A 23,582-nucleotide genomic window follows, 5' to 3' on the forward strand; every position below is an offset into this window, starting at 1 on the left:
TATTTCAGAGTGAATTCAGCCTTCTAGAACGCCCGGCACTATCATCATCTGATGGTTATTCATAAACACATGCTCTGTCATCGTATCGCATCTTTACGATGACTGGGTATCTATCGAGCACTTACACATCACATCGTACAGCTGTAACACTGCTGGAGCAAATGTCTACCTATGACAGAGACAGAACTGTACAACTTACTCTGACTTTAGCAGGGCTTTCTTATGGAAGAGGAACGTGTTTAATAGTTTCTATAGTTCTTTTAAGTTGTGTTCTCCGAGGGTCTTTAGTATGGTGATCTACCTTCACCTGTTGGCAGCCTACAGTAAATTTTCACATTGGATTGTTCTATTTAATAATATCGTTTCATAATATCATGCTAGTTTTACTTTAATACATATGATACACTAGTGTCTTTATTGTTCCTCGACAACAAACATAATTTCTTATGGTATTGATCTATAAATAATAATACATTCTATTGTTCTCATCACGATATGATTCAAATATCGCTGATGTGACGATAAATAGTAACTCACGCACTCACTTAAAGGTGTGCTTGGTAACAAACCGACATTTCATAGACCGTCAGCATTGAGTTGGTATGTTGTTAATTGCTGCGCAAAACTGATCAAAATGTATTTATCGAAAACTGGTTAGCTGGTCTACATTAAACTAGAGTAAATTTCAATGTGTAGAATACTTTGAGGGGTTACATCGATTGTGTTATGTCTTGTTGACCAAGAGCAATTGAAGTACTGTCGGAAATAGAATAAAACCTGTTTTTCGGCTGTTACTCTGTTTCCCTCAAATTCACACAACTGCAAATAGGATATGTCAAAACATCTCACTTCGGCCTAACTGGGCCTTCAATGGGATGCGTAAGAGGTTATCCAGAAAAGAATGTTTACTCGTAAAATCGAGCAAAACTTAGAAAAAAATAAGAATAGCTGCTGAAAACATTAGATCAGACTATAGATGCTAATTAGGTCGCTCAGCCAGGTATGACGATGGAAAGTCGACTCACATGGCATGAAATACATGCGCTGCCGCCATGCACAAGGGGTCATCTCAAAGACATTTTGTGTTTTTTCATATGTGTTGAATATGCCTCATCTGTTGATTAACATCTTACGTGTCCTTCTTTCATGAACTTTATGTCAAGATATGTGGAAGAGATACCTGATACCCACAGAAAAGCCGAAGATCGACAGCACTGGATATTATTTGTAAATTGTTATCATACACTGTGTATTTCCCCATTTTAATTCCCCTAAAGGATTGTCATATCTTAGCTGATATCTCTATCCCCAGTGCGACCCCAACCATTTTTTGTGACACCAGTACAGGTTTTGCTTTTGAGATGACCCCTTTTACCGGTTTCTTCTTATAGTCATAATGCGACCCCTTGGTAGCTACTAGTTTCTGCGTGAAAGTTATTATTTTTACAACTATCGTTTATAATGACGCTAAGTCTAATTTAAAAATGGGCATTTAAATAGTGTCCTTTGTGATACAATGTCATCGCACATTAATTTGCGTGAAGCCATGGTCTGTTCGCTTTGGACTTTGGACTGTATTGCTCATTTTTGCACCAATCTCTCCTCAGTAAAGTCCTTACATTTCGCGTCTTACACTCAATTGATCAAATCTGTTTTAGTTAAGGACTGTACAAATGAACATGTTCTATGTAGAGCAGGGCCCTTTCGAGGTGGGGCAGTTTTCAAACACTTTATATTGTAACCAGTGAAGGGACTCGACACATTAGTAACATTGTTCTTATAATATTTTATGTATCTTGATGTTTCCATTGTGATTAACCGTTTCGACATTGTCATATATGTATCTTTCAAAGTGGGGGCGGTGCTTGTGTGGTCAAGTCATGTTTTAATTATCATAACTTTCATAGTTTATACGTTTCAAGTTTAAGTACATGTATATGGTTAATATATAGTGTATAGGTGTCAGCTTTTATGTGTACAAATAAAATATATCAAACCCTCTCAGTTAAATGTATCCATGCACCCATAAATCACTCAAATTAACAATAGCCACTCTACTGGGTCAGGCCAGGTTCTGACCCATGCGCTTACACTCTGCACATGTTCTTTTGTCCTACTGGCTCAGTTTATCTGGTCAGCTTGCCACCTATTGTCTGCTAAGTTTTAAAGGTTAGTGTCATACATAGCTTGTTGGCAGTCAACACAGATAATTTAAAGAGGAGGATCAGATCAGGATATTGGATGTTTTGTGGAACATTTCTGGGGTTTAATGAGTTTATTTATCAGGTTAGTACATATATTGTATATGCATTTATGGTATTGTATATAGTGTACTCCTTACAGAAGTGTTATATTATTACTTCTTTGACTAAAGTTCCATAACTAAATGCATCTATTGTTCTCCAACTATCAGTACAGTCGGTTGGATGTGTAATTTAAGTGAAACTTATATCAATTACCTATTTACATTAATTATGGCATATGCAGTTGGTCTTTACCAGTCTAAAACTAACTAGACAAAATTAACACATGGTGTGAATGTGTGTGAATCGTGTGAGTGTGATATGAAATGGTGAGCGTAGGTGTGAGATTTGTTGATTTTATTATAACGTACCTTACATGCCATTATTAGTAGTATCAAGGTTGTGTCTTAATTTTCTTAGAATGATCTGCGACTATACGACTGCATGAGTGGTTGTATTCACTCATTTCCACACAGTGGTAAGTGTACCTTATAGGACCTTATAAGTAATAAACTTTATGCATTTTCCTCAGGTATATGTGTGATATATTTATTGAATATCCTAAATGATTTATGTATGTATGAAATCTTTCATGTTGCTATTTATATTTTCAAATGTATTTTTGCTAGTGCATTATCAGGGCTAGCTGTATGAATATATGGAAAGTGTAATACTCCTATATGTATGCCAAGTTATGAATGCTATGCTCAAATATTTAGTTACATGTATGTATGTTTTCAGGGTGACTTCAACCGTTCATTTTAACTGGAATAAATGGTTGTCAACTGTAACCACCAGTAGCGTTGTGTTGGGTGCATCCCTCCACCAACATTAACCCCTACCCGCTACTACACTTGTTGCTGCTGTGATGGTCCCTGTTACAATTAGTCTTTAGTAACACATGCTTGTCTCAACTAGTAAAGATCTGTATTAATAGCAATCTTCAGTGACCCATGCTTAGCTCAACCAGTGAAGATCCATATGAGAATTAGTATTCGGTAACCCAACGCCATGTCGCTGATGGCGAGGTGAAACAACCAAGCAGCTATAGCTAATATACATTTATAACTATTCATTGGTTACAAACAGGAGGCTGTTATTATTAAGAATTTGTCGTGACAAACGATGTAGGAAATCCCCCATGAACCAGCAAAACAGACCTTCAAATTCTGTATTATTTAGGCAAAGAGAGCATGGTATACAAGCTCACGAGCCAATTTCACAATACCGATTTCAATTAATACAAATGAGAAAAAAATCTAAGGCAGTGGGTCACAAAATATATTGTATCAAAGTCACCAAAGCCTTAGTGTGAGAGAGAAACAGCTGTGCAGAATGTAACACAGTGAGCGGTCTGACGGCGGCTAGGAAGGTCGAACGTTGGCAGCGATTGATGATATGGTGTAAACTCCAGTAATGTCCGTGTCGCAGCACGGCAACCAACCTTTTATATATTCAGTCATTCACCGAAAGTTCGGGCACATACGACCATCGCCAACACTGTAGAAATCTCTAGCAGTCTCCCGGAAGTATCAAACAGAAAATCAAAGTAGATAATTTCCGGAAAACCAGAATCCTAAAAGTGTTGACCATCTATTATACGAAAATGTGACCCATCATAATATATTATTCAAAACACTAAACGTTGTGACCCAATAATAATTATTACTTAATTAATAAAAAAATATAAAGAAAATACACACTCGTAACAAGGTATACATACAAGTTTTATCTAATTGTAGTACAGAGAGGGGCGATATTTCGTCTTATTATCATGCTGCGGGCGCGTGTATTTAAAAAGCAAAATTTTGTCAGCTTACGGAGATGAGTCCACCACTCACCTCCAAAAGAAACTTGGAAAATGGAGTCATAATGTCGTGGTTTTGCGAGAACGGATTCATCATACACTACAAGCAAGAATTTTGGGAACACTCTAAAATAGTCATACATAAACTTAAAAATGGTGAGGTCATTGATACGCTGAGGTCATTGATACTCTGAGGTCATTGATACGCTGAGGTAAGTGAAAAAAATATACATGTAATTGTGTGCTCAATGGGCATGTTGGAACATTCAGTGAAGCTGATTCATTATTCCTTGAGTTTGACTAAAATGAAATATTCTCGAAAAAACGACGAAAAAAACAAGGGTACTGAAAAACAGCAGCACCATGTTTGATTCAAACTCCCAAGCACAACAGCCTATTGCAAGTGGAAGACTGACTACTCATACAGCTTGTGGCAACTGGGCACTGGACCGATATAAATAGATTCCGAAATATCTGAACATGTGCAGTGCACGTATGTAGGGAAACACGTGATGTTACCAGTATTTAAACACATGCAGTGCTTGTATATAGCGAAACCCATATGCATTGTTCGTATGCAAAATTGTTCTAACAAATACACTTCATAACAATTCATTTATGTAGCGCCTAGTGTCCACCTGACTAGTTGCTCACAGGATGCATGTTCTCAGAATCTGATAATTATTACCCCGGATTACCCAAGCTGCCCCTTAGGCGCTAGAAGCTTATACACATGTTGTCAACAGAGGCAATCCTGGACAAACTCACTTGCCTAAACTGAGACCACAGTTATCACTGTGGGCAGGACTGACGTCCAAGAAACTATTAGGAGTCAAGCTGCCACACATGGTCACCCATCAAGGCACTGTCAAAGCTCGACGCTGCTTACCTTCAACTGATTGTGACCTGAGCTCTATAGCTACGCACAAGTCCACAACGTCAACTGATTGTGACCTGAGCTCTACGCACAAGTCCACAACGTCAACACTTCCACATTTAATGTGTTACTCTAAAGGCAAAATTTCACAAAATTTTGCCCTGTGTTGTATACCTCGGGGCACGTGCACTAATTCTAACTTCCTATTGGCGTATCATCCATTACGCCTTGTCAACGACCGAAAACTGAATCTTTGAGGGAACATAGAAAAACATAGAAAACTTGCCATCTTTGCATGTAAATAATTGCTTCGTACATCGAAAACCGTCGCATGTGGTGTTGTTTCTGCGGTTTCATTCCGCCGCGACAGATTACAACTTTGGGTTTTCAGTGATGATAGTTTCTTTAACAACTTGTTTGGTGGAGTCCGGAAAATTTTCAAATATAAGAAAGCTGTTGGGTACTAGTAAATGATAAACGGGCTGCCAATCTCTATTCTCGACGTCCATATTGTGACTTGACATTCTGTATACCCATGCTTTGGAACGGCACACATCTTAACCATCTTACCATATAATGTTCTTTTGTAGTGCCCTGAAGAAACAATGTGAACTTTCTTTTTGACTCAGTATATTTATGTGGCAATTTTGTGCAATGATAAAATGTATTTGCAATTCATCGGTCCCTTTACCCAAACGGACTTAACAGAAGTTAATTCCAGATTCGATTATTTACAGAACGCTGCCATAGAGCTGGGTGAGTGAGTGAGTTAACATTTAATGTCACATCGGCAATATTTCAGCCATATCGTGACGGGAACTTAACACTGAAATGGAATATATGTGTAATGTAAAAACCTGTTAACAAAGGACAGTAAAAACACTAGAATATCACAGACATGAATGTAAAACCAGCATGAAAAACTAAAACATTGTAATTAAAGAAGACAATACATTATAAAACACGGGCTATAGATCGCCAACAACAGAAGGTAGATCACCATACTAGGGACCATGGGGACTTACAGTACCTTTGCTACCTGCATGGACCCTAGTTGGATTTACACCATCCCTTCAAGCTGCTGGCGAGTGTACGAAATGCTAGCCAAATTTAAAATGACAAGAATACTACGATTAAAAACCTGGTAAACTTAAATTTACATCAAATGTTTTGGGACTTACGTACCCTCTCAAGAGGACAATAATTTTACAATACTTCAACCCCCTTTGAGGGTACAGCCACTAACAATGCAATTGCAAATTACTAATCTAAGCTAACAATGATTTAAAATACGTCTATTTACAGAACATACTACTCAAAATTCAGCCAAAAAAATCAATTCCTTCTTAAAAAACCAATCACTAAATGAGAAGCAACAGTGGTGAAAAGATCCTTGATGGTTCTGACATTGAAATATCTATCCCTTGTGATGGAGAATTCAACACAGTCAAGCAGAATGTGCTTGACTGTAACTCTCTCATCACAAGGGATACAAAATGGAGGATCCTCACCTTTTAACAGGTACGCATGAGTATATCTAGTGTGGCCAATACGACATCGTCGTAAAATAACCTCTTCAAATCTGGACTGACAACCCAAGTGTGTATAACCAATGTAAGGTTTTATCTCATGTAATTTATTGATGCCCACTTGGGTGTCCCACTTCTTTTGCATCAGATCACGGATATAAAATCTAATGGTGGCTTTGTAATCACTATAAGCAATAAGAAGTTGTGTCACAGATTTGTTGAGTGCTGCTTTAGCAGCAAGGTCAGCCAATGTGTTACCAGAGATTCCTACATGGCTGGGTAACCAACAGAAGACGATGTCGCATTGGCCAGTAGTAAGATCATTATACAATTCAATAATTTCTAGTAAAAGTGGATGTTTGCAAGAAATATTTTTAATAGCCTGAAGGCAAGAAAGAGAATCGGAATAGATTATATATTGTTTACGTTTAGGGTGTCTTTGAATATATTTAAGAGCTGTTAATATGGCGTTAGCTTCAGCGGTAAAAATAGAACTATGATCTGGTAATCTAGAAGATATTGTTCCGGATCCAATGACAGTGGCACAAGCCACTGCGCCACCGTCCTTGGATCCATCTGTAAATAAGGGTTTGTAATTGCTATACTTATGTTTTAATTGATGATATTCTTGTTTATATTGTAAGTAATTTGTTTCTGATTTTTTAAATGATGTTAATGTTAGGTCCACTTGTGGCCTAACCAACTGCCAAGGAGGAGAAGAAAGAAGACGGGAAGGTGATATACCGTCCAGCTCAATACCGGCAGAAGAAATAAATGGTTTAATTCTGTGCCCAAGAGGTGGAACAAGAGAAGATTTTTTGTTATACAAATCCTCATAAAGGGGATTGAACACACAGTTAAAGGCAGGGTTACATTCATTAGAATATAATTTAGTAATGTATTGTAAAGACAGTTTTATACGACGTTGAGTAAGAGATGGTTCATCGGCCTCAACGTAGAGACTATCAATAGGTGAAGTTCTGAAAGACCCAAGACAAAGTCTTAAGCCTTGATGGAGGACAGAATCAAGACGTTTAAGGTTGCTTTTGCAGGCGTCACCACATACGATGGAGCCATAATCGAGTTTAGAACGTACGAGTGATCGATATAGGTGCAAGTCAAGCGCCTTCAGGCATTTAGTTTTAAGGGACTTGATATGAGGCAGAAATGTTAAATGGGAGTCAAAGATTAGGCCCAAGAACTTGGCCTCCTTTACAACTTTGATGGGAGTGCCATCTAGAGATAGTTCAGGGTCCTTATGTGGTTTATATTTTCTGCAAAAATGTATACAATTAGTTTTGGATTTAGAAAATTTAAAGCCGTTTTCAAGACACCATTTATTTATTTTGTTTAAACAAAGCTGCAGTTGCCGTTCAATAGTATGCATATTTTTACCACGACAAGAAATATTAAAATGATCCACAAATAACGACCCATCAATTGAATCGTTTAAACCTTTTGATAAACTATTTATCTTTATGCTAAAAAGTGTGACAGACAAAATACTGCCTTGTGAAACACCCTGATCCTGATTGTAATGATCAGACAGGGTAGAACCCACTCGAACTTGAAACTGTCTGTCATTTAAAAAGTTGGCTTTAAATTGAGGTAAACGACCTCGCAAGCCTAAGTCATGTAAGTCTTTTAAAATACCATATTTCCAAGTTGTGTCATATGCTTTTTCGAGATAAAAAAAGATAGACACAGCATGTTCTTTATTAATTAGTGCATTTTCAACAAATGATTCTAAACGCACTAAGTGATCGATAGTACTTCTGTTTTTACGGAAACCACACTGTATATCAGTTATAAGGTTATTTGTTTCCAAGTACCAAACAAGTCGATTATTTATCATGCGTTCCATGGTCTTGCAAACACAGCTAGTTAACGAAATCGGCCGATAATTGGATGGATCGGTATGATCACGTCCAGGTTTAGGTATTGGTACTACTATGGCGTCACGCCATGATGGAGGAAAGTTACCCGATGTCCAAATATCATCAAAAATATTTAGGAGAGTTTCTAGGCAGTATTCTGGTAAGTGCTTCAGGAGTTGATAATGTATGTTATCAGCTCCTGTAGCAGTGTCATGAGCTTGATCAAGAGCAGTATGGAGTTCATGAATAGAAAACGTTTCATTATACTCTTCCCCATTATCAGAATTGAAATTAATAGTTTTCTTTTCTTCTTGTTTTTGATATTGCTGGAATTTTGGTACATAATTTGAAGAGGAAGAATGTTTAGAAAGGGTTTCACCTAGTGTATTAGCAATATCTGATTTATCAGTAAGCAATTGATCTCCATGTTTAAGATGATGGACAGTAGATTTAGTACCTTCACCTTTGATTTTCTGGATCATGTTCCATACCTTGGACATGGGGGTCCGAGATTTTATTTTGGATACATAATTTTGCCACGATTGGCGTCTATTTTGTGTAAAGGTACGCCGTGCTTTAGCATTTACAATTTTAAATTTATTTAAATTATGCACCATGGGATGGCGACGGAAATAATGTTCTGCTTTTTTCCTTGCCTTCCTAGCTTGTTTGCACTCATCGTTGAACCATAGTTTTCTTATGTGTGGAACTGCAGAGGACTTTGGTATACATTCATCAGCTATAGATTTTAGTTATTCAGAAAACCTTTTGATAGCGTCAGGGACATCAATAAAATATTCAGGTTGAAGCCTGGCATCACACAACGTTTCATATAAAGGCCAGTCAGCCTTTTTAAAATTCCATCTTGATGATGGAGGAACATCAGATGGTGTTACAGATTTCAGTATAGTAGGAAAATGATCACTTCCACAGAGGTCATTGTGGACTGACCATTCGAATTCATTTAGTAAGTTGGAGTCAGTTAATGACAAATCAAGAGCTGTATATGTTCCTGTGCCAGGATGTAAATATGTATTGGTACCATCATTACATATACATAAATTATTATTTGAAATGAAATCCTCCAGAAGCTGACCTTTAGTGTTCGTGATTACACCACCCCAAAGTGGGTTGTGCCCATTTAAATCACCCATGAGTATACATGGTTTGGGTAATTGATCGTAGAGTGTTTGTAGATCAGCCTGCATAAGAGTTGATGAAGACGGAATGTACAATGAACATAAAGTAAGCGTAATGTTCAAAGTCATTCGCACTGCAACGGCTTGAAGATTAGTTTTGAATTTTACAGGACTGTGAATAACACCATGTCTTACAAGGATTGAAGATCCTCCAGTGGCTCTATCACCAGGTGGGGAAAAGTGATGATATGCATGCATTATATTGACGTAAGTTAAAAGTATTTGTCTGCTTTAGATACGTTTCTTGCAAGCAGAATGCTGATGGTGTAAAGTCTTGGACTAAAAGGTGAAGCTCATTAAGATTAGTCGTTAGGCCCTGCAATTCCACTGAATAATATATGAAGAAACTATTTCTTTGGGGGATTTATTGGGGATCTACCCCTTGATTTCCTAGAGGGCGACAAGCTATGTGCCCTACTTTGGATGTTTTCGGACACATCCATGACTTCTAAGGATCAAAACTTATTAAAAAGTTTGATGGTATCATTTGAACCTTTGGAGGTTCTGCTGCTTTGACATTTTTGTATGTCATTTTTGGTTTTGATGTTATTTTTGGTAATATCTTTCCCATTATTTTGTGATTGAGGCTTAGGCATAGGCAGTGATGATGAGGACGATTGTTCTTGAGAAGATGACCGTGATTGAAATGGAGCAAGTGTTTTTGGAAGTGATTTAGCGGTCTGGGTCGACTGGTTGGGTGTGTATATTTCAGGTTTCTCTGTATCCACCCATGTCAGATCAGTTTGGCACTCCATTGACGAAGTGGATACAGTTGCTTTGTGACTGGCGGCAGAGGGTATTCTCGTAACTGAGGCATAAGAAGTGGTCGGGTGTGTTGGGGAAAGAACAAGTTTCTTGGCATCAGCAAAACTAACATTTTGCGTGATCTTAATTTTGTTTATTTCCATTTGTTGAATCCAGATGGGACATTGTTTCGAGAAAGATGAATGTGTCCCAGAGCAGTTTGCACATTTTCTAATGTTGTTATTGCAATCCTCAGTAACATGAGTTTTCTCACTGCAATGAGCGCATGTTACCGAGTTAGTACATGTAGTGACACCGTGTCCATACTTTTGACATTTGAAACATCTCAGTGGATTGGGAATATAGGTATCAACACTGAGATTGCAATATCCTGCTCTAACTGATTTTGGAATGGTTGGTGAAGAAAAATGGAAAAGGTAAGTATTAGTAGGTTTTGTTTCAGAGTTTATTCGTGTTGTAAATCTTTTGACAAAAATCACTCCTTGCTCTTTCATTTCTGCCGCTATATCAAGTTCTAACATATCAGAAAACAGTCGATCTCTGTCTCTGACAATCCCTTTGCTCGTATTCAGCGTCCTGTGAGGGGAAATTGAGGCCGGAACTCCAACGAACAACTCGGTAGACATCAGGTTGGTGGATTGTTGTTTCCGATTACACTCTATAAGGAGAGAGCCTGAACGTAATCGCCTGACATTTCTGACCTCACCCGCAATACCAGGTATACCTTTTGATACTGCAAAAGGATTTAATTTAATAGGTGATTTGTCAAGAGTTTCCATAACGAGAAATCGTGGCCAATATTCATTGAGCTGGACGGTCGAGGCTCATCATCATCATCATAGTCCAGGTGACGTTTGTTTCTTTTTAGGGGGTTGTGTAAGCCATGGGTAATTTAGTATGGTTCATCATCTGAACTCCCCACCCACCACGGAGTATCACAAGAACAATGCTAAAAACAAGTGGGCCTCCGACTTGCAGCACCAAGGAGACTCAGATGATATACTCTAGCGGAAGAATTATAAATAACTAATCCACCAGATTGGCCCATGAGGCACCGCCTTCTGGCATAAGACTCTAGGCAAAGTTTAAATACATATTAACATTTTTTCCAATTCCAAATCATTGCACTGAAATAATAAGTCCAAGTCCGAAATCAAACAATTACAAATACGATTTGTGCATTGACATGTAAACAGTCCATACACAGGGCTTGTCATGACCAGCCGATTGGTTGAACCGGGCCCATTCAACCTCCCGTCTAGGTGAAGTAAGGGTCGAAGGAGTATGTTGAGCAAAGGGAACGCGGTCACAAGTCCCCAGTGCTCTCAACCCCCAGACTCCCGTCCTCCACCGACACAGGGCCGCAACCCACGGCAAACGGGTTGGTGGACCAAATATCTCCCCGGGTCCACTACGGGGGTGTCGGCGAGCTCTTGACTGATGCACACATGTAGCACGGAAGTCCAGCTTACAGTAATCTCCTCTGATTGGCTCACCGTGTCACGTGTGATGCACGGGCTTCGCACTAACTAAAGGGACCGTCCGTGTCGTGTTTACATCTCACAATACTCCTTCTTGTAGTGAACCAGGTGCAACTACAACAACGACGGTGATGCTTTATGTTAAACAAGTAACGCATACCTCCCTCCCGCTTACCCACTCCCAAAACTAGGATGAAATAAAATAAATAAATTACAAAATACCCAAACTAAACAAAAGCAAAACCAGCAACAGCAAAAAGAAATAGGAAGGAAGAAACGAAATAAAAAAAACCCTCTGGAGTCAACTGTATGTGTTTATCTGTATCCAGAACACGTGTGCATGTATTATTATCGAATAGTCATGATAACAGGTATTCGCGAAAGGCATCAAATGTTAAGAAAGAAATTATAGAACAGAAAACAGATTCTGTTCCGTAAGACAACAATACAGATAGCTAAATCCAACCCAATTAATACCTTTGTTAATTGTTCTTCATTTCATTACATAATTTTGCACTGTCAGTTACTCACAACTGACGAATTATTCCAGTAGGCAATTAAATAGTTTTACCTCCCCATCCATGTGCTTGCCGTTGACGAGATGTTCCGAGGGAAAATGGAAGTGCATTGATCCCAGGACATTGATTCCCCGTCAGAGAAAGGGATGTCCTTCGTCACGAGACGTTCGTTTTCAAAGAAGGCGAGATTCGCACCATGGCCTGCGACAATACAACAGCATCAAACATAATGGGTTTAGATCTAATCTGTACCATCAGCTATGAATCAGCTATGCGAATCCCGATTCCGTAATGTTAAGAACACACGATGTCGTGTTTTGGCTAAAGAGGAATCACCCAAAAAGGAAGCCAAAACACGTCACTGTCAGGGAGACACTTGAGGTAATGTACCATATTATATTTTGTCTGTCGTTTAACGTTTCACTTCAGGGACAGTAGTATGAGGTGTGGACCAGACAATACAGCGATTCTCATATCTCCTGACTACATCTTGTTGGACGAAGACAGGAAATTGTTTTACAAAAGTTAGGTACAATGCGTCCAGGACAAGTTCAAGGAAACGACACTTCGAGGCACACTGTACGCAGGTGTTAGAAATATTCCAGCTGTATTGGAGCAGAGTAACACCAGATACATCCATGAAACATGTTGGGAATCAAACTCTAGCCTTTAGCGTGACTAGCAACAGCTTTTACTACCATACATCGCAGAAATATGTAATATGTAAGTTGTAATACAATAATTAATTGCTATAAAAACTCAGTTGCAAGAAATGATTACACATTTTCTGGAGTAAATACCAACGCTGCTAATACTACGTGCCATTATGAAAGTGAATTGTCTTGAGATTAAAGTACTGCACTAGAACATAAACACTCATTAGAAACTAACTATGCTTATCTAATTTCAGCGAGTTGAGCATGTACTAGTTGCCTGAATATGTGCCAAATATAAATGTCATATAAAAATGATATTGCAGCCGACATTTGTAAATAAATTCAAAATATTACCATTCATTTTTAAAATCCCGGATACATCTCCTTTTGGTTCGTACTCGATGCCACCCAGAGGATAACACACAGCATCTCCGCTCGGTATGTCAATAGGGGACTGATTTGACCCATTGCAGCAGTGGGTGTCCTTGTCCAGATCGTACCGGTGGAAAGGATCTGCAACACAATATCCATCATTTCAGTTCACGTTAAGCGTACTGTAGATCACTGATTGACTCATTATTGTTTACGCCGCACTCACCAATATTCCAGCGATCTGTAAATAATCTAATGTGGACCAGACAATCCAGTGATGAAGAGCAGGAGCATCGGTCTAGGCAATTAGGATACGATGAAATGTGTCAACCAGGTCAGCGAGTCTGACATCCCAACCCGTTAGTCGTGCACAGGTTAATGAAGACCAATTCTATCCCGGATCTTCAAGGTTAGTGTGGGAGAATTTGATGCGTTTCTTGAATGTTTCCGGATTTGGTGAAACCAACGAGTACTGAACAAGCAAGAAAGCTAATCAGGGCGAGCTGATTTTCGATGTCAAGATCATTAATTTCAAGGACGCCTTAGACACGCAGCTGTACACGGCGAATCTGTGCAGTGCAGGTGTCGTTGTCCTAACGCTAAGGTGTTTGTAACTCCCACAGTATAACAGACTGTTACACCTGTCGTGGCGCCATAGCTGCTTTGTACAACGGTTCCCAGGTCCTTAAATGTTTCAATCCATTGGATGAAAGAGAGCTATGACCTGGGATAATCATAACGCCCATTCGTTATAATCTGACCCACGACAGTCTAAAACAGTGATGTGGAAGATACCCGTGGACCACTCGTTCCCCCTTCAAATCGATAGTGCTTGAAGGAAGAAATTGGGATCAATAGTTAATTTCAATGATAAGTCTTTGAATGGCATTATTTTTAAAGTCGCACACATACGCAAGAGAGGTTTTATGGATGTCAGCTAGGAAATTCTTTACTATGAGAAAAACAAGGTTACGGAGTATGCCCCTAGTCATTCAGTCCGCAACGTTGTGTTCCATGTAATAAAGAAGTTGACATCGATAATGACTCTTTTCCTGCAGAAAATGGGGAGTGATGGATGTGCAAGTATCACTAACTGGCGGTATCCAACAGTTCATTATGAGTGAGTGAGCTAAATTTTTACCTGCACTCAGCAATATTCCAGCTATATGGTGGCGGTCTGCAAATAATCGAGTCTGGACCAGACAATCACTGATCAGCGGCATGAGCCCATCTGCACAACTGGGAATCTATGACATGTGTCAACAAGGTCAGTCAACTTGACCACCCGCCTCTTACGCCAAGCATTTTCGCTTGATCCAGTTCATTACGAATAATAATTGATTCGTATAGAGCTTAATATCCAGGTCATTAGCAGCTCAGTGGCGCTTTACAGAGGGATCATAAAATCATTCATTCCACAACACTGGGGCTGTAACTTTAAAATACAGCACATCTCCCCCATATTGGTGGTGGTTCTGGAGACTGGAAGATCGTTCCAAAAGCACTGTTGGATCGGAGAATTCTATGTGAAGCTTTCAATGAAATAAGAGGTCTTAGATACTCAGGACCACTGGGATCTTTCAGGACGGAATATGTGAGAGAAAACATCATCTGACTCGTTGTACAGAAAGCCAGTGTCGCTCAAGAAGGATTGATGTGATTTTACACTGCTTCCAGGAATCAGTGACGAGACGAGCAGATCAAGAAGGAATGTTATTTTACTTGTTTGCACAAGAGGTTTCAGACAATCCAAAGTCCGATGTTTCTTGATGTTGCTGATATTGTCGAGACAGGGTGACACAGAACGACAGAAGGTGCGATACGGATTGTTGTTCAGACAGGAGGAGTGTTAGTTATATATAATTCCAACTTGCCCAGCACTATACCGGCAGATCCATTTACAGTAGAAAACATCTTTCCACCAAGATATCATAGAGTGTCGAATGCGCTCTGCTCAAAAGCTGCTTGGTGGGGGTTGTTGCCTTAATAAAGTTTGTAAAAGGTTAGTGGTAGATTTGTGTAGGACCTTTCAAAATATGACCTGTCAGGCACAAAAATGAATATCTGGTGCAAATGCTTATTTTCAAGAATGAAAACATGATGCAGTATGTCTTTTTTTCCTTCAAGCGAATATTTGCCTTTGCATGGTCCTTTTCGCGAACACTAAATTTCGTCAGCATGAGTGATTCCTCAACGTTTGAAATGGTCGACGTCGTCAAATGATAAAAGTGGATATTTCTGAGACTTTTAGACATTTAAATAGCTTCTTCTTGGAGAAAATAAGTACAATGCTTCAATCAGCTTACCATCGTGGGAACCTGCGTGGTAGTGGGAATGGGATGGGACACAGGGTGTCTTTCGCAGTTGCGTAGACGCTGGCTGCAACGACAACTACAGCAATCGGAATCAGCATCTTTACCAGTCACTGTGTGATTGAATAACATGGTGCCAAGAAACCTATAAATACAGCGGGCTGTCTGAAACTAACACCGGACCTGCAGCAGGTGGGTCCAATATAGACTTATCGCAGATGAAAAACATAAGGTACTTATAAACTGTTAACTTTATATCTACAGCAGTGCAAACTTTACATATATTATAACTGGGGAAAAATGTGTGTAACATCTGTCCACTTTCTCTAAGGCTTTGTGTATTCACAACTCTTGGCCTTGGCCTCTGTACTTAACTGAGAAAATGGAGAAGAGAAAACGAGAAAGTACAGTTCCCAAATATGACATATCATCTTCGAAATCACTTTGTTCACAGCAGTTTAGATTGTATCTAAAGCTTGACTAAACAGGACAATCGTCACAGCTTGAACGTAAGTACTCTACCTTGCGAGTTTGTCATTTCCTCAAGGTTGTTAAGATCCGGAGACGTAGAATTAAACCCTGGGCCCTCCAGTAGAGAACTAGAGGAGATGAAAGCAGAAATCATTAAACAGATAAGAGATTCGGAGGCTAGATTGTCAAATGATGTCATCTCGGTAAAGGAGGACATAAAATCACTGAAAATAGAGATATCGGACATACGGAATGACCTTTTGGTAAACAAGCAGGAGCAGGGAGTATTGAGGCTTGATATAGATTCTATCAATGAAAAGGCAGATAAAATAGAAAAACAAGTGACAAAGTTCGAGGATAGACTAGAGGATCAAGAGAGACGAAACCGTAGAAACAATATGATTCTATATGGTATACCCGACAGCAGGAACGAAACCTACACAGAGAGCAAAAAGAGCACGGGAGACAAAGAACCTACCCCATCTAGTCCCTAGAGATGTAGAATGAGCCAACAGGTTATCGTCTTACGACCCCAACAAGACAAGGCATATCATTGTCAGAATGTGTCATTGGGAAGATGAATGGCACTCCGTCAAGCTGAGAACCGTCTTAAAGGAGCGAGGTAATGGAATTGCGAACGATTTGACGAAATCCCAGGGAAGTGAGCTCAGCAGGCTTCGAACCGAGCACCCGGAAACCAGATACCTCGCAAAGTGTCGACCCATCCGAGGATCGAGGACAAAATCGTGCCCAAGGTAGGTCGCGACCACCAAGGTTTACCTCCCGCGCTGGGAACCGGGGCCAGGCGCTAAAGGGGTGTGACACGGGCCGACCTAACGTGCAATCTAGGGCGCAATGTAATGTGTGTTCCCTGGTGTGTGATTGTAGGACACTTTAAGGGGATGAGAAAGCCACTGTAAACAACGCCAACGACTATAGTACGAGGATAAAATTCATACTCTGGAACATTTCGGGTATTGTGCCGAAATTTCAAGACATCGATTTTGATAACTTTATCAAATCATTTGATATTATTGGTTTAACAGAGACTTGGAGTAATGATCAGTGTGCAAAAGATCTATTTACAGATTTTAATTGTTTGAATAGAGATGGCGATAAGATAGCCTCAACTGTGAGACTCTCAGGAGGTATAACTGTAATGCTAAGAAATACACTAACTAAATACATCAAAATTACTTAGTTCACAGAAAATGCAGTTTTTATATTATTTGAGAAGTCATTGTTTGACATCGACAGAGATCTTTTATATAGCTGTGTATATATACAACCAGAGGGATCCTCGTGTTATGAGAAACTTAGTGGACATTGTGAAAATGGTATCTCACTTTGCCAGGAGAAACTGTTTGAGATAATGTCTGATCTACCAGATGTACACTTGCTTTGTGGGGGTGATGTTAATGCGCGGACAGCTACACTTTCCGACTTTGTTGATGATGACATAAAATATCGTACGGAAAGTATAGATCATTCTATGCATGACTTCATATTGGATTATTTTAATCGAGAACGCTTCTCATGTGACAAAGAAGTCAACCATTTTGGCAGATGCCTTTTAGATTTATGTAGCATTTTAAATATACATATTGTGAATGGCAGATGTGGTAAAGATTTCAAAATAGGTGATTTTACATTTATAGGTACAAATGGCACAAGCGTCATAGACTATGTCCTAGCTTCTGCAGATCTATTGACAAAGTATTAGATTTTGCTCTACCCACTAAAGCAGAGTCTTCCCACCTCCCGTTAACGCTAAATTCACGAGCCCATCACTCACTGGACAAAGACTGTGAATGGTAAATATAAGTCTAATCCTGAAGCATACAAAGTTGTTTGGAATAGCAAGATGCTGTCGCAATTCAGAAATAATTTACTAACGGATGATGTACAAGACCTATTCGATAAATCTGTTGATGTTGCATTCACTGATATAAGCCAATGTGTAGATTATCTCGTTGAAGCGTTGTGTCTAACTGACGGATATGCCCCTGAACAGAAAAAACATAACATATGATTAGCTGGTATGATGATGAATGTAACCATTTAAAAAAAAACGGTGTAAATTTCTTAACTTCTCCCGAAAAGAAAAAACCTTGCAGTCCCTGGAGAGATACCACAAAGCTAGAAATAGATATAACACAACCTGTAAGGAAAAGAGAAAGGCATTTATGGAAAACTAAAGAAAAAAACATAGAAAATAATAATAATGATGCTAAAACATTTTGGTATGAACTTAAAACACTAAACCCTAAGAATAGTCAAAATTATAACATTGAAATCGACGAATTGCTCAAGTCATTATTCTCTACTTCTGATAACAACCCAGATGCAATTACATGTAGACAGGACTAAGATTCCACTCATATTTCAGGTGTCACCTCCGATATACTGGATCCTCCAATAAGCAGAGATGAAATATTAAACAGTATACAACACCTAAAGTGTAATAAGTCACCAGGAATTGACTGCATCCTCCCGGAATTTTTCAAATATTCATCTGATCCTTACTTCCATATCTCGAGCTTATTTTCAACATTATTTTCGACACTGGGAATTTTCCTGTATCTTGGTCAGTTGGCATTCTTGTTCCAATCCATAAAGAGGGTGACCCTAAAGATGCTAATAATTACCGTGGAATAACTGTATTTGGTATATGTAGCAAGTCATTTACTTATATTATCAATAAAAGATTAGTTAAATGGACTTACGTTATGTATCAGATATACAAGGGTCAAGCGGGTTTCAGGGAGTTATATACAACAGATAATATATTTATACTGTATAGCCTAATACAAAGATACCTCAGCTCAAATGGTGGAACGTTCTACGCTCTATTCGTTGACTTTGCAAAGGTGTTTGATTCTTTGGGGGCTTCTGCAATCGCATGGGCTTAGTAAAATGAATAAACTGTTGAAGAGTATGTGCAAAAATGTTAAAATGTGTGTAAGGAATAAGCATGAATTATCCGAACCTTTCATTAGTGAACTAGGAGTTAGACAAGGTTGCATTTTTAGCCCTTTCCTTTTCAGGTTTTTCATTAATGAACTAGCTAGCAGTACAAATATGTCACACATGTACGAATGGGATCCAACTACGCCCAGATATAATACAACTATTTCTGCTACTCTTTCCTGATGATATTGTATTATTCTCTAGTAATCTTTATGGTTTACAGAAACAAATAGACGAATTAGCCAATTTTTCTGACCAATATAAATTGTATGTAAACAGAGACAAAACCAAAATTATCGTCTTTAAGAAAGGTGGTAAACCTTCTCAATTAGAAAAATGGTACTATAAAGGGAAACTACACCAAACTACCAGCGTTTATAAGTACCTTGGTCTGTATTTCTCAAATAGTCTAAAATAGTCAAAACGCAGTCACACAAAAAAGCGTCAGTACAAGCCTTGAAAATCTTAATCGGTGTTTGTAAAAATATGAAATCTTTGAGTGATATGTCCTTTAAAACATTCTTTAAAATATTCGATATGAAGATAAGTCCAATACTCCTACTTTTATAAGCACCCAAGTGTAAGAACATTCCCTCCACTATGAACAGATACTACCACATCACTATGACACAATCTGGCTATGTACATCTACTTAGCTACGAGACTAAGAAAAAGTATTATTACAAAAATATGGCGACTACAACAATATGACACTATTGAAAGAGCCCATTTATATGCATGCAAAAAATGTCTTGGGGTAAAACCGAACACGTGTAATATGATGGTCTATGGGGAATTAGGTAGATTCCCTGTTTACATACTCTTCCATCAAAGCAATAAAGTATTGGGTAAGATTATTGCATATGTCATGCCATAGGCTTCCGAAAAATGTTATCATAGGATGAAATTGTATGACGAAAATGGGAAAAGAAATTGGGTAACTGATATTGGAGAGCTGCTGTACAAAACTGGTTATGGTTATGTGTGGTGTGATCAGAGTGTTCTTTTACACACAAATCATTTCATTTACACAAAGAATGAAAGATATGTATTTCTAATCTTGGTCGGAATCGCTCCTATCCACAAAATGCTTATACTATAGTCATATTGAAATCGGAGATACATTTTGAAGACTGTCTAGCAAAAATCGACGTAAAATAGCTACGTGTAGCCCTCTCTCGTTTCAGTTGCTCTTCCCATGGATTCCAATGAAACTGGCAGGTATACAGGTATACAAAGGGAAAAATAGTATGTCAGTTATGTAATATGAATGCGGTTGAAGATGAACTACATTTCCTTCTAATCTGTCCTGCTTATACGACTCTACGAACAAGCTACGTAAACCGTAATTTTGTAAGCACCCAAGTGTAAGAACATTACTTCAAAGAAAAAGTATTGTTACAGAGAATAACTTATAAATGACTTCTGTCTACTCATGTAAACTCTAAATGTACCACAGGCCTGTGGCCTTTTAAGTACGGAAATAAAAATTGTTCGATTGATTGTTTGTTTCATGTTCCAAACGGCGCAGTTACCTCAACGTCAGACAACGCCCTGGCTCGATTACCCGCCATAGGGATTGAAAGAGAAGGTTGTGGTGAAAATGTAAAGTGCTGAAACGAAGATATTTTCTAACTCGTCCAGGTCTATTGTTGTTCGACTGCTAGGACAATTCACTCAGCGACTTCTTTTAGATGTTTATTAGCATCTTAGTAATGAAACGAAGATACGATTATGTATAAATCATAAGTCGGGATATGGTTTTAGATTACACAGGTGTTGTGTTGTGTGAGACAGACAGTCCCACCTCTCTGCGGTTGAACTGGTCTGAGCATGAGGAACATCTCGCAGTTCGAGAAACTGAAATGGAAGCAACATCACAGTAACTACAGACGGTGAAGATAAACATCAACGGATGATGTACAGAAGCATCGAGGTATTTCTTTATATATTATCGAATGGTACGACAGTACTTTTCAAAGTCGGGAGGATATTTTACCGTCAGCCATAATCACCTGTGGTATTTCCTGATGACCGACTGTGTTCATTGACGTGTCTTGAATGTTCTGGAAGGTATGTACTCAAAACTAAGCTCCTGTGTTAGAAGTGTCATGTCGGAGCTTATCAGGGCATTATGCTGAGCCCCTTACTGTTTGGGTTCTCTATCAACGAATTAGTTACAGCGATGGAAGATTGAAAATGTAGGGGGATGCACCCAATACTGGTTCATTATTATACGCCGATAACGTCACAAGTCCAGCACATTATAAATATTTTAAACGACCTTCTGAACCTGTTAGTGATAAATGCAAAAGACATGTGAACAAATCCCAAATAACTGTATTTAGAAAAATGAGGTTATTTACGGCATCATAAGAAAAGATGTCGCTTGAAAAGATCGGAGATAAAGGTTGTTCCCCATTATAAGTATTTAGGACTTGGTTCACACCAAAAGCCTTCTCACAAAAGCTACATCACTACTGGTGACAACAAGCAGAAAAAAAACCCAACTTTATACCTTCTTAAGAGTGTGTATTTTCTGTATATTTTGTTATTAATTATGTAAAAATTATTACTGGGTCACAACATCTAGTGTTTTGAATAATAATTATGATGGGTCGCATTTCACTTTAATAGATGGTCAACACTTTTAGGATTCTGGTTTTCCGGAATTTATCTGCTCCTAGTTTTCTATGTGTTTACTCCTGGGAGACTTATTCAAAGGCATTCTACAGTGTTGACGATTGTCGTATGAGACCGAACTTTCGGGAAATGACTGTATATATATAAAAAGGCTTGTTGCGGTGTTGCGACGGACACATCACTGGAGTTACATCATCGTTCTCATCTGCATCCGTCAACGCCTTATCTACATCATCTGCTGTCAGACCCATTTCTGTGTTTACATTCTGCCTAGTTGATACTCCCTCGCACTAAGACTTTGGTGAGTTTGCTATATTGTATTTTGTGACCCATTGCCTTAGATTTTGTCTCACTTGTATTGAATTTGTAATCAGTGAAATTGTGAAATTGACTTGTGACCTTGTATACCTTGCTCTCGTTGCATAATAATACATAATCTGAACGTTTATGACTTGTCTTTGTTCCGTTTTGCTGGTTCTGAAGGGGATTTTTTACATCGTTAGTCACGGTATATTCTTAACCGTAACAACGTCTATACCCTGAATTCATTCTGTCGCAGAATTCCTATAAGTGCAGTTTCTTGACTCTTTGACCACATCCCATACTGACTTATGGTTCGGAAATCTGGGGTTAGCAGACTTACTGAATTGTTGAAACAATTCAAACAAAATACTTCAAAGGGATTTTCAAATGATCAAATTCAGCTTGTAACGCCGCTGTTCTTGGGGATTGTCGACGACATTCCATACATACAATACAAATAATGAAATGTAACACATACGAAAGTAAATTAATTATCATGGGCACAGAAGATTGGCAACACAGACTTATAAATTCTTAACCGTAACAAAATTGGGGGCTTCTAGTGTTATATCGGCCTGATCTTTCTAAACGTATTTCATGGGTGCCATTCGTAAATGACATTTTGTATAAATTAGGATTTCAGATCGCATTGCAATCGCAATGGGAATGGATGTAGTGACGACCAGACACTGATTACAGGTTATGAGATCTGTTCTTTATTGACAGACATCCTGAAACACATGTTTAGAGAGTAAATACTAAGTTCAGGATATACATACAAACGTATATAGGTATATGCAATCATTGCATCTCTCATGTCATTGCTAACATATAAGGAATAAATCTAATCAAATCATTGTGAACAGATGCACATTACATAATGTTGTTGTTACAATACTTACATTGCCATTGCCGCGGTCACCAAGAACGATACCTCTTTGCTACTGTAGGCCTAGGAAGGTTTCAAATATGTAGTACCAACGCACAGATTATGATGAGCGTGTTAGCACGAGACAAAATCAGTCAATTATATCAGTAGCATAATAATTTTATGCATATAACACAATAATAACATTCATACCACGTGTGTGACGCTGGGGTGTCGAAGAGCCATGTCTCCACAGGCAATATAAGGCTTCTACAAGGAATATCTCATTACGCTAAATACGCATATGTTACAAACTGTTCCGTTATTTGGATAGAAGCAAAAATTTCCTGATATGATTTTGAACATCCAGCAAATACACCTATCAGAACATAAGCAAGACATCCTCGATACCGAGAGGCACGGATAATGCTAGCGGTTCAAAATGAGAACCAAAAATGGTTTCACATTAGTAAACTATCTCTGTGTGCAGAGAAATATTCCAGTAAGTGTAGACTACGGTGTGTATATTTAAGTAGGATATGCTCATCTTTGGCTATCGTCACATTCTGATACACATTGACAAGCACACGCTTATGTGTGAGTGAGTGACTGACTTAGGTTTACGCTGCACACAACCATTATTCCAGCTATGTGGGGGCGGTCTGGACCACCCAATCCAGTGATCAAGAGC

This window comes from Haliotis asinina, chromosome 11, assembly GCF_037392515.1.
Source record: "Haliotis asinina isolate JCU_RB_2024 chromosome 11, JCU_Hal_asi_v2, whole genome shotgun sequence".
Taxonomy (NCBI): domain Eukaryota; kingdom Metazoa; phylum Mollusca; class Gastropoda; order Lepetellida; family Haliotidae; genus Haliotis; species Haliotis asinina.